This window comes from Podarcis melisellensis (assembly GCF_964234715.1).
Source record: "Podarcis melisellensis genome assembly, chromosome: 14".
In the NCBI taxonomy this organism is placed as follows: domain Eukaryota; kingdom Metazoa; phylum Chordata; class Lepidosauria; order Squamata; family Lacertidae; genus Podarcis; species Podarcis melisellensis.
Window position 1 is genome coordinate 26677747 of NC_138546.1, and position 17418 is coordinate 26695164.

At 46.0% G+C, this 17418-nt stretch overlaps 1 long non-coding RNA gene across 1 annotated transcript; it reads right to left on the bottom strand.

Moving 5' to 3' along the window:
* Positions 1-2845: 2845 nt before the first annotated feature.
* Positions 2846-7502, bottom strand: LOC309356414. Its single transcript, XR_014162776.1, has 3 exons — positions 7242-7502; positions 6852-6931; positions 2846-3787 (listed from the first exon to the last, which is right to left on the bottom strand). It is a non-coding gene; the product is annotated as an uncharacterized lncRNA (long non-coding RNA).
* Between the last annotated feature and the right edge of the window lie 9916 nt (positions 7503-17418).

Below are 17418 nucleotides of genomic sequence, written 5' to 3' on the forward strand. Positions count from 1 at the left end.
TTTTTTGTAAGTGCCCTGACTGTTTTTGGGTGGGGAAATCAAAGGAACTTGCTTTTAGATTGGGGGGGGGATTTACTGGGTAGGGTTTTCATTGGGGAAATGAATTGCTTCGAGGTGACTTTATCTTGAAATAGTGGGGGTGGGTGGGGAATGAATAGGACTAATGAATGATAATTAATGGTTACTGGGGGGCAACAGGAATTGAATTCATTTGGAACAGGATCTGTTGGGAAACTAATTGAGAGGGTTTGGGGCACCTAAGAGGAACTAATCTGGGGTGCAAATTAATTGAAGAATTAAGCTGGATGGAGAATTAGCCCGTTTGCCTTCTTTGACATTCAAATTCTAAACTTTGGTTCTGTACCTATGAATTAGCATATAATGGAAGTGCTTATGTATGTTGATGTCTAGACAGGGGTAGGCAACCTAAGGCCCGGGGGCCAGATGCGGCCCAATCGCCTTCTCAATCCGGCCCATGGATGGTCCAGGAATCAGCATGTTTTTACCTGAGTAGAATGTGTCCTATTATTTAAAATGCATCTCTGGGTTATGTGTGGAGCATAGGAATTCATTCATTATTATTTTTCAAAATATAGTCCGGCCCCCCCACATGGTCTGAGGGATGGTGGACTTGCCCACGGCTGAAAAAGGTTGCTGACCCCTGGTCTAGAGGCTTCTGCCCTGATAAGTTTTATGTTCCTAGCAAAGCCTCTGCTGCTTCTGAATGGTTAGATGAGTGTCATTCTCCTGTCTGTCTATCTGTCTGTCTGTCTGTCTCCTAGGATTTGCATTCAGGTTTGATTTGGGGACCACTTTACCTTCTGTTGGAAAATGGCCTTTGCATCCTGCAATATTTGGCTGAGTAACTTGCAAGCCCAGGCGGAAGACGCCCTCGCCTCCAGGCATTCATTGGCCACCTGGCTTACTGAAGGGTTGTGGACCCGAGGCCTGAGCAGCCAAGCATTCCTGTCTGCCCTTTTGGAAAGTCCTGTCTCTTGCTCTGGGATGGCCAACTTTTCTATCAAATCCCATGCAAATCCCATGCTAGGGGATCTTTGGAAAGGAATCAAAAACAAAACTGCTGATATCATAATGTTGTTATGCAACTATATGGTGTGACAGCACATAGAATACTAGGCACATGTGATTTGATTGGATTGTTAAAATGGAAAACTTAATAAAAATTATCATTAAAAAAAAAGAATACTATGCACAGCTCTGGCTACCTCACTTCCAAAAGGATATTGCAGAGTTAGAAAAAGTTCAGGAAAGGGCAAACAAAAATGATCGAAGGGATGGAGCAACTCCCCTAAGGGGAAATGTTGCAGAGTTTGGGAATTTTGTAGCTTAGAGAAAAGGTGAGCAAAGAGGTGGTGTGATATAACTTTATAAAATCATGCACGGTGCAGATGGGGTTGTTTTCCCTCTCTCCATAACACTAGAACCCATGGATATCCAATAAAACTGAATGTTGGAAGATTCAAGACAGATAAAAGAAAGGACGTCTTCATATGCCACAGAGCTAAAGTATGGAACTTGCTCCAGAGGAGGCAGTGATGGCTACCAACTTGGACAAATTCATGGAGGAGAAGGCTACCAATGCTTCCGTATACCACTTGCTGGAAACCACAGGAGGGTGTAGGGCTCTGGTGCTCCTGTGCTGCTTAGCCTTATGGGTTTCCCATAAACATCTGGTTGGCCCCTGTGAGAACAGGATGCTGGACTAGATGGGCCATCTGTCTGATCCAGCAGGCTCTGCTTATGTCCTTCAGGCAGGGACTGCCATGCCTTTGATATCTACACGACAAAGGAACACAGGAAGCTTGCCTTACACTGAGCCAACAAAAACAAGGGAGAAGGTCCCCAGGCATATGAGAAACAATAGACAAGACCACAGGAGCCTCCCAAAGCAATGAGAACATATTTTGAAAAATAAAGCGAAGAATTTAAGGCCACATATAAAATGTTTGTGTGTCTGTGTGCATATGGACGCCACAGTTTGTGTGATGGTTTCTCCAAACATCTCAAACGTCTGTACATAGGAGGGCAACCAAGATGATCAAGGGTCTGGAAACCGAGCCTTATGAGGAATGGTTGACTTGGGCATGTTTAGCCTGAAGAAGAGAAGCCTGAGAGGTGAAATGAGAGCCATCTTCCAACCTCTGAAGGGCTGTCACATGGAAGATGGAGCGAGCTTGTTTTCTTCTGCTCCAGAGGGCAGGACCCAAACCAAGGGATTCAATTTGTGGGATGTGAAACACAAGAGCAGTCAAGTACAACATTCCTAGAGTGAACATGTTTACACATGGGGAGGAATGTTTGTCCAGCCAGCAGGTAAACTTCCTGTTTCCTTCTGGGCTGGGACAGACTTCCTCTGCATGTGACTAGAGGTGGGTGTGGCCTCACCTGTGCAGGTAACGACAAAAGCACAGGGCAGGGCAGCCATCTCTCTCTCTCTTTTGACTACATGCATCGAAGAAGCAACATCTGCTTACCCAAGAGAGGACAAAGGGACTGTTTTCTTATGAGATAGTTTCTAGGTATATGTTATTTTCTAAGCTAAGTCTGCCTTCTGGGATCCTATTGTGAACAGAATGATGTGTGAGTAAACCTTTTTATACTTTTATAGAAGACTGTGTCATGTCTTATCTTTTATGAGGGAATAAGGGGGAAATACCAGAACAGTTATTATAGAGGCTTTAGCAAGCCTGAGCAAACACATCCGCTGCAAGTTTAAAAGGGGGGGGGATGTTACTCTGCTAAATTGTGAACTTGTTAACAGAAGTTGGAAAGGCTATTGTCAGACAATATATTCTCTCCTGCATCCCTGAACATTCCCATACAATTAACAAGAAAGGAGATTATGACTAGACACTAGGAAGACCTCTCTTACAGTAAGGGTTGTTGGACAGTGGGATGGATGCTCTCAGAAGGTTGTGGACTCTCCTTCACTGGAGGCTTTTAATCAGAGGTTGGATGGCCATCTGTCAGGGAATCTTTAGCTGTGATTCCTGCATTGCAGGGAGTTGGACTGGACCACCCTTGTGGTCCCTCCCAAATATACAATTCTATGTATACAATTCTATTCCATTCTATATGAAATGTTAGATGAGATATCCTGGACTACATCCTGTTTCACGCTCCATCAGAAATAAAACTGGATAGTTCCTTTCAGTTGGCTGCCACAGATCTCACTGAGACTTCTTGCTTGTTTTTTCCAAATTGCATTATAAATCACTTTTTATACCTGTGATGCTGTCTGTTTCCCATACCGAACCAGACCACTGGTACACCTATTCCAACAGGCAGTGGCTTGCCACAGTTTCAAGTATAATTATTTCCCCAGTGCTACCTGGAGATGTTACTGGGAATTGAACCTGCGACCTTCTGCCTGCATAGCAGGTGCTCTGTGACTGAGCCAGAGTCCTTCCCTGTGGACAAATGGCAGCAGGCCAAGCTTTCCCAATCATTCAAAGCCCTTGCTTCACTTCCTGAATTTCTACTTGTCTTGCAGCAATTAAATGGAGAGGGTGAAAAATTAGCTCCCCCAGCCATTTCCGGCTCTCAGCTTGAAATTGTGCCTCAAGGAAAGCATTTGCGGATACAATCCTCCTCCTTGGGACATGTGGAAAGCAGTTCCCGCTGTGTGTGCCTCTGGGGTAAAACCAAAAATGAAACTGAGAGTGTGTTCAGCTTGGATTTAGGAGGTCAGCTTCAAGCGCTGCTCTGCCAAGAAGTCTGCCTGTGCACCTGGTTAGGTAGCTAGTCTCGGACCTTCTTTTACCATCTGTAAAATGGGAATAGGCAAAGAGAAAGGTGGTCAGGCCTTCACTTCCTTATAAACATATAACCATAGCACCTGATAAGTGGCATCACTGTCTTAAGCTCCCTCGGGGAGTCAATCAAGTGGGGAAAGCACTGCCAGTGGCATAGCAAGGTCAGCTGGTACCCGGTGGGGAAGGTTTCTTGTCACCTCCCCACATTGAAATTATCAAAAGAAGGAAAAATAAGATACTCAGTGCTGTTGCACCCTCAGGTTCTGCTTATAGGCTTCCCAATGCAGCATCTGCTTGTCCACTATGAGAACAGGGTGCTGAACTATGTGGGCCACTGGCCTGATCCAGCAACTAACTACTTAGGTTCTTCCACATCCTTCCCCAACCTTGTGGCCTCCCGATGTTCTGTACAACTCTGGGCTGATGGGAGTTGTAGTTCAGAACACCTGGAGGGTGCCAAGTTGACACCAAGGCTGTTCTTATCTAATGCACATTCATAGGTCCATTAATTATACGTAACCCCCTTCCAGCTGATATCAGGCAGGCTGCCTTCCTAGTGAGCTTCCGATGCCTACCAAATAATTAATGTTCGATTTTATAGTTTTAATTGATTCTTATCTTATTTATTTATTTACCGTATTTTTTGCACCATAACACTCACTTTTTTCCTCCTAAAAAGTAAGGGGAAATGTCTGTGCGTGTTATGGAGGGAATGCCTACGGGTGGCATGCCTGCGGATTTTCCTCCTCTAAAAACTACGTGCGTGTTATGGTCGGGTGCGTATTATAGAGCGAAAAATACGGTAATTGATTATTTTATTTATTTATCATGTAAAACTTATTTATCATGTAAACCGCTTAGAGACTATTGTAGGTAAGCACCATATAAATTGTATAGATAAACGAACAAACAACAAAATGCAAAAAAAAATCTAACATAAAATGAGTTAAAATGGGAAAGAGAAAAACAGTGCAGCTAGGATTAAACTTGCAGAATCTCTTTTCGCTTCTTTACTGCAGGAAAGAGAGATCTAGCAGTGGTTCTCATTAATGTTTTGCTTGCTGCTAAGGAGGCCAAATCGGTGGAGTGATTTGAGGGAAGCTTCCCTTCTTATACTGTCTGCACATGCATTTTTTTCTGCCCCTCTCCTCCCCTCTAGTGAAACAGGTTTTTGAAACAAGATAAAAACCTACAAGATCTGTTAGTGGTAGCTGATGTCCATTGACAGGACAGAAGGCAAGGAGCCCAACAGTAGGTGGCGCCAGAGTCAACTGATTCTGGTTTTGCCCCCATCCTTGAGTTCTACAAGGGCAACACTTGAGACTAAGAAGGAGGAGGAAGCTGGCAGGCAAGGCCACGCCCCAAACTGATTATTCTGGGAGGAAGTATTTGTCCACATAAAAGCAATTACTGTACGTGACACAATGTTTCTAAATGTCCAGAGCTGTTGCACCTAAACTCTTTCACCAGAAACCATATTAACCTGCAACTCAAACCTCAAATAAATTCTGTTCTGCTAACAGGCAGGCTTATAATGACGGGATCCTGGAAAAACTTAGATGGGGCTTCTCTGACAAATTGGTGCAACAAAAATACGGCAAAATTGCACTTGTGGGAAAACAATAATAAAATAAAATTGGCACAAGGTTTAAAGCACAAATACTCTTTTTGTAGCCGATCGGAACAGTTTTATTTAGTACATGGCTAAAAAAAGAAAATTTGACCAAACTGCGGGAGGCAGTGGAAGATAGGAGTGCCTGGCGTTCTCTGGTCCATGGGGTCACGAAGAGTCGGACACGACTAAACGACTAAACAACAACACAAAAAAGAAAACAGAGGACTCACATTATAAAACTTTTGGGTTCACATAAACTGTTTATCGCCTTCCTTAGTAGTCTGGGATAAGAACATTAGTTTATTCGGATGTTATTTTACACTTATTGTCTAAACGCTGGCTTGTATGATGTTATATGTTGAAAGAGTTTAATTATAATAATAAGTAAGAAGGCAGGCAGGTGGGGTTTTGGCTGAGGTTGGTGGGGCAAGGCTCCATTTGCTTTAATGGATAGAAAGCCATTGTGGTGCAATGGTTAGAGTAGGACCTGGGAGAGACCAGGGCTCAGATGCCCCCACTTGGCCATGGAATCATAGAATTGATTCCCTGCAATATGGGAACCTGTTCTCCTATAAGGGGCTCAAACCCATGACCTTGAGATCAGGAGTCTGATGCTCTATTGACTGAGCTATCCCATCCACGAAGCTCACTGGAAGACTTTGGGCCAGTCTCTGCTTCTCTCAGCCTAACCTATCTAACAGGGTTGTTGCTGTGTGGGGATTAAATGGGGAGGGGGACAACCACATACACCACCTTGAGTTCCTTAGAGAAAGAGGTTGGGATAGAAATTAAATAAATCAGCAAATTAGCACTGCATTACCCAAAGGCTAAAGAGGGATGTGTGTGCGCAACTCTCTGAATAAATCAACCAGTTGCCCACTCGCCCTACAGAGTGGGAACGCTGCAGAAAGTAAGTGGGAGCACGCCTTCCATTGCTCACACTAGAGGAGAAATAGACCCTTCCCTCCCTGGGCTGCGCTTGCCTCTCCCACCAAAATAACTTAAGACTTCCTAGCGGATGCCGAGGGCCCCTTTCCTGTCATTGTGGCTTAATGCACTTTGCTGGCCAGGAGCCTTTGAACCAGCTTGGCGTTATCGACAAATGAGCTCGGGGTTGCTGGACAGGATTCCCGGAATACCAGGATTCTGGCAGGGAAGGAACTCGGCTTTTTTTGCCTCCTTGTATCATGCCTGTCTGGGTGGAAACAAAACTGACAGCCAAAGGGAGGAAGAAAATGGCAAAAAAATAACAATGCAAGACATTCCCATGCTGAAGCCTTTCCAACGAGCCTTTGGGAATGCGGTTCGAAAGCCAGCTTTTAAATCCTAGGTGATAAATGTTGAGGCAATCCCGTATTATAGTTTGCTAAGTTCAATGCTTGCATAACTTAGGGCAGCCTCCCTCAGTCTCCAGATGATTTGGGCTACAGCTCCCAGTACAAACCGGCCAACATTCTTACCTCTGGACCCGGGACATCATGCGGGGGCATCATCCTGGGGGTGGAAGTGACAGGGAGGAGTGGCGGCTCAGTCAAGTCTCCTGCCAATGTTAAAGTAAAATATTCAGTCCAGTTTATTTGGGTACTAATTTTCCTGCTGATTTTGTCCCAGTGTCAGTTTCTGTTGCTGCTGGGTGTTTGTGTGTGTGGGTTTTAATTTCCTCTCATCCCCCTTCACCATTTAACTTTTTAAAAATGAAATACTGGGGAGAAAAATGGAGCTGTGAGGCAATGGAGAGCTGCTGTTGCTCGTTCATCTTGCTCCTATACTCTTCAGGAAGCAATAAAACTGCAAGCAAGAAGCACTTTACTAGAGGCACAGAGCCCTTGAAAGCCTCAATAGCACTTCACCTCCTTCTTTGCACTGAGAGACCGTCAATGTGGTGTAGTGGTTAGAATGCTGGACTAGGAACTTGGGAGGCAAGGGATCAAATCTTGAACTGGGCCATGAAGCTCACTGGTTGACCTTGGGCCAGTCACTGCCTCTCGGCTTCACCAACCTCACAGGGCTGTTATTGTGAGCACAGGGACTGGGTTGCCCATAAGATTGAAGGGGCCTGGCGCACACTTGTGACATCACACATGCAATGAGTGATGTCACACACATCTCCCAACACTTTTTAGACATGCTTAATTTCGTGGCACAGTAATTCGGTTTTGCATCTTTTTGCGACACAGTGGTTCAGCTTTACTATCAAACCAGAGGTTAAACAAACCCCTTTCTAGCCCCAGGAGGAGCGTGGGGAATTTTCGCATGACACCTACACACTGCAGCCGACACACTAATGTGTCGCGACACAGCATGGAAAGCTCTACTCTAATGGACTACGCAGGAAGGATTCGAAACCTGCAGGACCAGAGATTCACAAAAGATTGGAAGAAATATACAAACTATTTGAAGAGCAACTGTAATCAACAAATTACTCTAGTAGGACTACAAGAAGTTTTGTAAGGAGAAATGTATGAAACATTGCAAAGTAGAGCAAGAACAGAGATATCAGTTATGAGTTAAATGTAATTGTGGAAGTAAGAAATGTATACTGTATTTAGTGAATAGAATGGAAAATTTTCAGATGCGATTGATGGAAGTTCAAAAAAATGGTATAAGATATGAAGTATGTTTAATTACTGTTGAAAATGATATGTTGAAAAACTAATAAAAAATTTATATACATATAAAAAGGAAAGCTCTACGCTAGGCCTTACAAGTCCCTGCATTAGGAGATGTTGCGCAGGCCAGTGTGACCTTGTGCCAGGCATGCTAGTCTCCACAGTGTCTCCCAGCACTTCACAGGCCGGTGCAGCCTTCTGCTAACTGCAGGTAGGCCTGGCGGAGCCTGGCAGGCCATGGAATATTGAGGGGGACTGACCCCCTTTGAAAATTGGGGGCCCTTGACCCCCCCAGCCCCCTAGATGGTGCCTCTGGTTTTGAGGATAAAATAGGGGGCAGAAGTATGTACACCTTATCGAGCTCCCTCGAGGAAAGGTGGGATATAAATGTAACAAAATAACAACAACAAATTGAAAAGTCACCATAACTCCAGTCTGAAATAGCCAGAGAACATAGAATTACAAGAGGCCAGCAATGACAGATAATCAAGGTGCCCTGTCAAAAAAGTTGGTGCATAGACAGTGACGATTCCAGAGCAGTGTGGCTAAAACCAGACCTGCAAACAGGTATTTGGAGAGGGCTGTTGATGACTCCTAGCCATGATTGCCTCCACAATCAGAGGCAGCAATGCTTCTGAATTACTGTTCCTGGAAACCACAGGAGGGGAGAGGTCTCTTGTGCTCAAATCCTGCTTTTGGGTTTCCCATTGGTTGGCCACTGAGAGAACAGGATGCTGGACTAGGTGGACCATTGGCCTGATCTACGAAGCTCTGCTTATGTTCTTCTGAGTTACAATTGGCAGCAAAGAGGGTTTAGAGATGTGCAGTAAGATAGTGAGGTTCAAATCTGCTCCGCCTTTGCAAGAAGACCAGTGGGTCTTTCTTCCTCTTTCTCCCTGTTCTGAACAGCCACCATCAAAGGTCCAACAGGGCTACACTTTGCACTTTTGAACTTCGGCTCTCCATCTAGATCCTTGTTGCTCAGCAGTGCTTCTGCACAGGATGAAGCGATGGAGGATGCTAGCAATTAGGACGTAATGATCAATGATCTTGGAGACAGCCTGTCTGGCTTGGCTTGGGAGCATCAGGGCCTCTTTTCCTGGGGAAGCAGAGCTCTGAGCTGTGGCTTCTCTGCAAGGAAGAATGCTGTCAGCGGAGGTCTCCTTTGCACATGCTTTGCATCAGCCTGGGTTGCTGGGTCCTGGAAAGACAAAGGTGAAAGGATGCAGTTTGGTCCTACCTTCTGCAATATTTCAACTGCATCCTCTGCAAACAAGCACCCAGTCTTCTTTTCTTCCCTGGGCACCTCATTCCAAGCATTCATTGCTCTCTTGGCTGGGAAGCTTTATCTAAGGACTCAACTATACAGCTGCAAATAAATGTTTTAAGTGTGTTGTAAAGTGCATTATACAAATGTGACACTAGATGGCGATGGTGAGCTGTGGCAAATTCAATATATTTTTCAAAACTTTTTTTTAAGAAGCATTTTCACAACGTTTTTTTATATGTGTCTAGATTCCACCCAAGATTATTCTAGTTTCACACAGTTTTGTATAGCAGACTGCAATGTTGGGCACAGAATCCAGCTTTCTAGGAATGCCAGCTTCCTTTTAGAAAGAAAAGAAAAAGTGCATGTATTGGCCAGGGATGGAGAATGTTTTTTGGCCTTATTTCCTCAAGGGAAATACATTGGGAGGCCCATACCAGGAATAGGCGGGGTGAGAGTTTTTAATGGGCAGGACTAAAGAAAAATGTGGACAGGGCCAAAGTGAGTGGGGGGTATTCATATTCTCTGTCTGTCTGTCTGTCTGTCTGTCTGCTTGTCTGTCTGTCTTTATCTCTGTTCCTGCATGAAGAGGACCTTTTTCTAAGCCCAGTTTCCATTTCTAGCTGCAAATCCCCCCCCCAATGCTGCCCACTTGGCTATGGGAGCTTTTTCTTTTTCTTTTTGGAGTGGGGGGGGGTTAAGCCTAATTGCCCAATGGGGCACAGAGCCAAGGAAGGTGCAGCATGCACATAAGCACATCTACAGTGGTACCTTGGTTCTCTAACTTAATCCATTCCGGGAGTCCGTTCAACTCCCGAAACCATTCAAAAACCAAGCTGCGGCTTCTGATTGGCTGCAGGAGCTTCCTGCACTCAATCGGAAGCCATGGAAGCCGCGTCAGACATTTGGCTTCCAAAAAACATTTGCAAACTGGAACATTTATTCCGGATTTGCGACATTTGGGAGCCAATTTGTTCATCAACTAAGCTGTTCGGGAACCAAGGTATGACTGTATTAGCAAAAACAAAACACAAACATGCATAGTATTAGGAGGAAATCCTTTGCAAAAATGTGCATATTAGGCAAAATTGCATATGCAGTGGTACCTCAGGTTACATACGCTCCAGGTTACATACACTTCAGGTTACAGACTCTGCTAACCCAGAAATAGTACCCCAGGTTAAGAACTTTGCTTCAGGATGAGAACAGAAATCGTGCAGTGGCGGCGCAGCGGCAGCAGGAGGCCCCATTAACTAAAGTGGTGCTTCAGGTTAAGAACAGTTTCAGGTTAAGAACGGACCTCCGGAATGAATTAAGTACTTAGCCCAAGGTACCACTGTATAAATCATGTGCTGCAGGAGAAATTTGATGAATTTTAATGAGGCCTTTAAAAAATAATAATAATTGCAAACTGGTCCAGAAAACGGAAGAACTGAATTTAGGATTGGAAAAACGAGAAAGTGAGAGAAACTGAAATTGGCAGATTCTCCCCTCCTGACTTTGACCTCACCCTGGGGTCTCCGGCTGACTTCCAGCCCCTTTCCAGGCTCCATCTTCCCCCAAGGAGAATATTGTGGCAGTCTAGTTCACTCTGCCTCCCAGCTGCCTCCCGAATCAAAGCAGATGCATCGCGCACACCCCTGTCTGTCCCACACCCCACATCCATGGAGCTGTTCTAATTTTGCTCAAGGCAGGATGTTTCCCCACTCAAAAACAAAACCCTGTTTGAAAGAACCTATTGCCTTTATCTTAACAGCTCCCACAACCCTGGCTATTAACACCCTCATCTGCTTTGGATTAAAGGAGATCTCATCCCTGTTTGGTTTGGGAGCTGAAAGGAAAGCTCTGGAGCCCTTTCTACTCGTGCCAAGTATGAACTGAATGTGGTGAACAAACACAGCCGAGATGGGTCTCCAAAGGGGCGTGTGGGTGTGTGGACGCCTGTGCACTTTGGGGAAGAGAGAGAGAGAGCGTGTGGGGTTTGTGTTTAAAGCTACAGCAGATCAGGAGATGGGAAGGGATGGAGCTCTCTGCTTCTGAGTAGCCCTGCAGAAGGAAAAAGGTAAAGGTAAAGGGACCCCTGACCATTAGGTCCAGTCGCAGATGACTCTGGGGTTGCGGCGCTCATCTTGCTTTATTGGCCAAGGGAGCTGGCGTACAGCTTCTGGGTCATGTGGCCAGCATGACTAAGCCACTTCTGGTGAACCAGAGCAGCGCACGGAAATGCCGTTTACCTTCCCGCCAGAGCAGTACCTATTTATCTACTTGCACCTTGATGTGCTTTTGAACTGCCAGGTTGGCAGGAGCAGGGACCGAGCAATGGGAGCTCACCCCGTTGCAGGGATTCGAACTGCTGACCTTCTGATCGGCAAGCCCTAGGCTCTGTGGTTTAACCCACAGTGCCACCCGCAAGGAAACTCACTGCCAAAAGCCATGTCATTCCAGCATTGTGCGTTGCAGGGAGAAAAGGGTACCAGACTTTTAGATGACATCTGAAGGTAGCCCTGTTTAGGGAAGCTCTTGATGTTTAATGGACTATTGTATTTTAATATTCTGTTGGAAGCCGCCCAGAGTGGCTGGGAAAACCCAGCCAGATGGGCGGGGTATAAATAAATTATTATTATTATTATTATTATTATTATTATTATTATTACTAGCCTCTTCTCCATTGCCAGCCTGGAGACCATCAGCAGGAGCGAGTTCTGACACTCTTATCTCTCGAGGAAGGGTGGAGATAGTTCTGCTTTCTCTGCTCTGACCTGTGTAAGCTTCCCAGAATCTGGCGCCTGGCACAACATCTGGATTCCTGAGCCTGTTCTTTGCACATGAAAGGGGGAAAGAAGAGAAATGAAATGAGCAGAACTGTCCCAGACCTTGGAGGCCCACTCCATCCAAACTGTTGGATGCCCATCCTTCTCCTTCTGTTTCCAAAGGAGATCAAGCAAATGCCACTGGGAAGCTCATGAGGACAGCATGACAGCAGCAGCCCCCTCTTGCTCTTGGCTCCAAGCAGAGGTAGACTGCATCTGAACAGAGAGGTTCCATTTATGTCTCATGACCAATAGCCATTGAGGGGCCCATCCTCTGTGAATTTCCTAAAGCCTTAGAAAATGTAATCTGAACAACTTCAGAAAGAGATGGACTCACTTTCATTGGAGTTTCTTAAACTGAGGTTGGATGGCCATCTGCCAGGGATTCTTCAGCTGTGATTCCTCCATTGCCAAGGGTTGGACTAGATGACCCTTGGGGTCCCTCTCAACTCTACAGTTCTATGATTCTATGCTCTACCCCTAGAGCTGAGGCCCATCTTATGCCAGTAAATGCCTATAAGTACCTATAATTCTGATATAACGCCATCCTTTATTTTTAAAAAACAGATTATGTAATGTGAAGGTATGCAAAGAACACCATTTAGCTCACTTGAAAGATTAGTATAGGAAAGAACATTCTCTTACAAATAGAATAGAAGAGAATCATAGAGCTGGAAGAGACTCCTAGGTGACCCTCGGAGTCTCTTCCACCTCTATGATTCTATTCTATTCTATTCTGCAGCAAATATGCAAACACATTTAGAAAATAATCAGTTTTCATGGCTGTCAGTTGAGATCATTTCTTACAAATACACAGATTAAAAATGAAGCTACAAAGTAAACTAACAGAATATGAAAAGATAGTAATAAGAGATGGTATATTGACTAAGGGATTAATTTCCCTTTTATACAACCCTCTTTTAAAGAAGCAGTTTTGCCCCGACAAAATCTAAAAAGCTGATGGGATATAAACATTGAAGAGGATAAATGGGACAATTTATGCACAAAACCGCCATACAAATTTTTGTCAGCAACAGCTAGGAATTGTGTGTGGGTGGTATTTAACACCAAGGCTCCTATCTTCTATAAAGCCCAACAGCTCTTCATGATGTTGGAGAGGATACCAGATTCTAGGTAGTAGCCAATGTCTGTGATGGGAATGCCTGCAAATAGAGCTACTGTGGAAGGGAGTTTTTTAAAGAGATACTTGAGATTACAGCTCAGACAATCCGTATACAGTAACCCCAGCATTTGCCTTCTCTAATTTGTAAACTTCAGACATGGACCAATTAAGACAGGCATATCCAAAGTCTGGCCCGAAGGCCACTTGCAGACCCCTTGCAGGTTTCAAACGTCCCCCCAGGCAATTTTGAAAAAGCAATCTCTTGTGCCCCCCCCCCCCCCGAGCGCCTGCCCAGGCACCATTAGGGAGTCCCCGGCTGTATCACTCCTTGGGTCGAACCATCTGGCCAGCCAGCGGGGGCGTGGCTAAATAAATAAATAAATACTACAGTACACATTTGGGAAGTTGATGCTGCAGTGATGCCGGTGGCTGAGGGGTCGCTGCCGCCGCCTTGACCCAGTGCCGTATTTATGTATAGGATAAGTAGGGCCTCTAAGTCTAGGGGGCCTCGCCAGCCCACCCACTCCCTAGCGGGCAGTCTCCCCTCTCCCAAAATTGCAAACACAAGGCCATGCAAGGCCAGGGCAACTCAGGCCTCTAAGTCTAGGGGGCTTCACCAGCCTGCCCTCTCCCTAGTGCCACAGTCTCCCCTCTCCCAAAATTGCAAACCCAATACTTCGTGTGAGGACAGGGCAACTCAGGCCTCTAAATCTAGGGGGCCTCACCAACCTGCCCTCTCCCCATTTTCGCAGTCTCCCCTCTTCCAAAATTGTAAACCCAAACGCAAGAGCAGGGCATCTCAGGCCCAGCAACTATGGGACTCAGGGCTAGCCAGTGGGGCCCAAATTGAAGCAGTAGGGTGCAACTTGATTTTTTTTTTTTTTGGTAGGGCCCCAGTTCACAGCCAAAGTCTGCAAAATCCATCTAGATTGCCCTGGTGTGGGGACCCTTTAGGAGCGGCACGTGGGACCCAATTTGGTCAAATTGCTCCAATTGCACCACTCATTAGAGCACTTCTGTTCCTCTGTGTTTCCCAAGTTGATTTATTGAAGAACTCAATTTGCTGATTTGCTGTAATCACCTACCATTGCTATGTACTGCAGAATAATATGTGTAGTATTTCACTCCTTCCAGTGACCCATATATTGTTGGTCATGTCACGTGCAATTTTGTAACAAGAAAATACAAAAAATTCTTGTTTTTAAATGCCCGAAGTAGTGCGTTCTTTAATCAGTACGGAACCTGCTCTTGCCAATAAGATTCATTAGGTTTTGAGACGGAGTGTGGGCTGTGCAAGGTTTCGCCAGCTCTGCCAGGTACACATCGCACAAAACTCCTCCGCGCTCCAGCCCGATGTTAAGTAAACAACCATGCGGTACTTGGGAATAGTCAGGCGGACAAGGCTGCCCTCTAGTGGTAAACAATGCACATGACGTTGGGTGGCGATTTGGTTCTCTGTGATCTGGGTCCGTGGTGCTGTGCAGCAGAATGAAAATACCTGGTTCAGGTGGTACCAATATCGGGATATAGATGGGGGCTGGAACTGAGGCAGAAAGTGGGTTGGCTATGGTTACCAGATTTTTTTCAATAAATCCGGGGACACTTTTTAAAATTTATTTCATGCTTTATTATCCATAATTAAATCTATTCTATACATCAAGGACGTATCTTCCTTATTTTACATAACTCAATTTGTCCAATCATACAATTCTATGATTCCATGATCTTGAGCCCATGGAAATGTAACCTGTTTCAATCAAGTACAGTGGTACCTCTGGTTACATACTTAATTTTTTCCAGAGGTCCCTTCTTAACCTGAAACTGTTCTTAACCTGAAGCACCATTTTAGCTAATGGGGCCTCCTGCTGTCGCCGTGTTGCTGGAGGACGATTTCTGTTCTCATCCTGAAGCAAAGTTCTTAACCCAAGGTACTATTTCTGGGTTAGCGGAGTCTGTAACTTGAAGCGTCTGTAACCCGAGGTACCACTGTACGCTAAACTGTCAATGGCAATTTGGAGTCATTGCTACTAGTTAAAGAATAATGCAGCAAACTACATTTCACTGGCCCTTCCTCGCGAAACATTTTTAGGATAGCAAAGGACCAGGATAGCACCCCAAATAGCACATGTGACCGAGAAGAAGCAACTTACCTTGGGCCCACTGGCTAGCATCCTCTTCGTGGACTGGGAAACCATACGGGCAGCAGCCAGGAGCAGGTGGGAGACTGGGGACATCGCTATCCCACAGCCACAGGGAAAGAGGCACTAAGAAGGGCACCCCTCCCTGCCAACTTCGTTTCCACTGGAGGGAAAAGTGGGAGCGAGGCAGGCTGGAGGCTACTGGGCCCAACCTGTGGCCCACAGACCTGCCAAACCCTCGTCCTGACATTACAGGTCCGAAGGGAGGGAAGGGGAAAGCCCTGCCTGCCGCCCATAGCGGTACAAACAGTCGTAGCAGCGGTGCCTCCTCTGGCCCCCTCAGTCCAGCAGCTCTGGGCTCCTTCCCAGGGCTGCCCTTCCCCTCCAGGGTGGCCTGCGGAAGGAGCTAGGCGGCAGAGGCAGTGGGAGGCGAAGGGCGACGCTGGTGGACCCAGTAACTTACCGCTCCAGAAGTTCTCCTGAGCCAAATTGTGGCCCTCATCGAGCGGTGCGCCTCTTTTTTCAATGAAGCCTGGCTCCAGGCTGCTGAGACTGCCGCTGCCACATTTCCTGGGGACATTTAATGAAATTCGGGGAGATTCTGGGGACGGAATTTCTCCGGGGACAGATTTGCAAATCCGGGGACTGTCCCCGAGAAATGGGGACGTCCAGTAACCCTACCTTAGTATAGAGGGCTGAGTATATTTGGGCTTTGATTCAGGCAGTGAAAGGTCTTGAGCCGGCCCTATCATTATTTTAATCTGTAACTGGGACATTTGTCCTGTTGAACTAAAGATAGAGGACACAGACATGCAGCTGGACTCGGTCAAAGGAGCGAACCAAATCCAGCATCCTGTTTTCACAGTGGCCAACCAGATGCTTGTTGGAAACTAGTAATCAGGATTCGAACACAAGAGCACTTTCCTCTCCTGTGGTTCTGGAACTCAGAATCATTGCTGCCTTCAGTCATGGAGGTAGAGCATAACCATCATGGCTACTAGCTATCGATAGCTCCCTCATCCATAAATTTGCCGCATCCTCTTTTAAAAGCATCCAAGTTGTTGGCCATCGCTGCCTTCTGTGGGAAGGAGTTCCATTGTTTAACCTTGTGGTGTGTGAAGAAGGACAGTCTTTTGTCTGTCCTGAATGATTGGCAGAAGACTACACAAAAGGAAGCTATTCCTCACACAGTGCAAAAGTAGATTCTTTCCCAGCCATTCGGTCTCAGCTGGTAGAAAGAGCATTGTCTAGGCCAAGGCAGGAGAACTGGAGGGGCTATCCTGGGATATACCATATATTTATTTCATTTCTATCCTACCTTTTCCTCCAAGGAGCTCGAGGTGGTCACATGGTTCTCCCCATCTTCAATTACAGTGGCACCTCGGGTTACATACGCTTCAGGTTACATACGCTTCAGGTTACAGACTCCACTAACCCTGAAATAGTACCTTGGGTTAAGAACTTTGCTTCAGGATGAGAACAGAAATCGTGCTCCAGCAGCGCAGTGGCAGCAGGAGGCCCCATTAGCTAAAGTGGTGCTTCAGGTTAAGAACAGTTTCAGGTTAAGAACAGACCTCCGGAATGAATTAAGTACTTAACCCGAGGTACCACTGTAATCCCCACAGCAACCCTGCAAAGTAGGTTAGGCTGAGAGAGGCAGCGAATGGCCCAAAGTCACCCGGTGAGCTTCATGGCTGAGTGAGGATTCAAACCCTGGTCTCCCAGATCCTAGTCCAACACACTAACCACTACGCCACAGTGGCTTTCTTGTGTTTAATAAAGAAAGGGCAGGTGCATGCCATACATTCAAAGTCCACCCAATTCACATTTCAAGCACATGATTCCCCCCAAGGAAATCCTGGGAACTGTAGTTCATTAAGGATGCTTGAATCTTGGTGAGGGGGAAACTACATTTCCAAGGATTCTTTGGGGGCAAGTCAGGTGCTGTTGTTTTTTTACGGGATGCGGGTGGCGCTGAGCCTAGGACTTGCCGATCAGAAGGTTGGCGGTTCAAATCCCCGCGATGGGGTGAGCTCCCGTTGCTCGGTCCCTGCTCCTGCCCACCTAGCAGTTTGAAAGT